This window comes from Penaeus monodon, chromosome 25 (genome assembly GCF_015228065.2).
Source record: "Penaeus monodon isolate SGIC_2016 chromosome 25, NSTDA_Pmon_1, whole genome shotgun sequence".
Taxonomy (NCBI): domain Eukaryota; kingdom Metazoa; phylum Arthropoda; class Malacostraca; order Decapoda; family Penaeidae; genus Penaeus; species Penaeus monodon.
In genome coordinates, this window is record NC_051410.1 from 13,068,717 (window position 1) to 13,068,971 (window position 255).

The following is a 255-nucleotide window of genomic DNA, read 5'->3' on the forward strand; positions in this document are numbered from 1 at the left end:
ACTGTTAGAATATTTGTATTTCAAACAGATACGTCTCGTCGCGTGGGCCTCTATATTAATTTTCCCCTTTCAACCCGCTGCCTTTCTAACCTACTTCCCCTTCCTCATCTCTCCCCCTTTCCCCTATTCCCCCTCACCCCCTTCCCCTCTCTCCCCTTTGCCAGTGCAGTCATAACATGCTAATGGACGCACCATCCCTCGCCCTCCGCCGCAATGTTGTTCCTAGGACGCCCTCCCATATTCTCGGGGATCTCT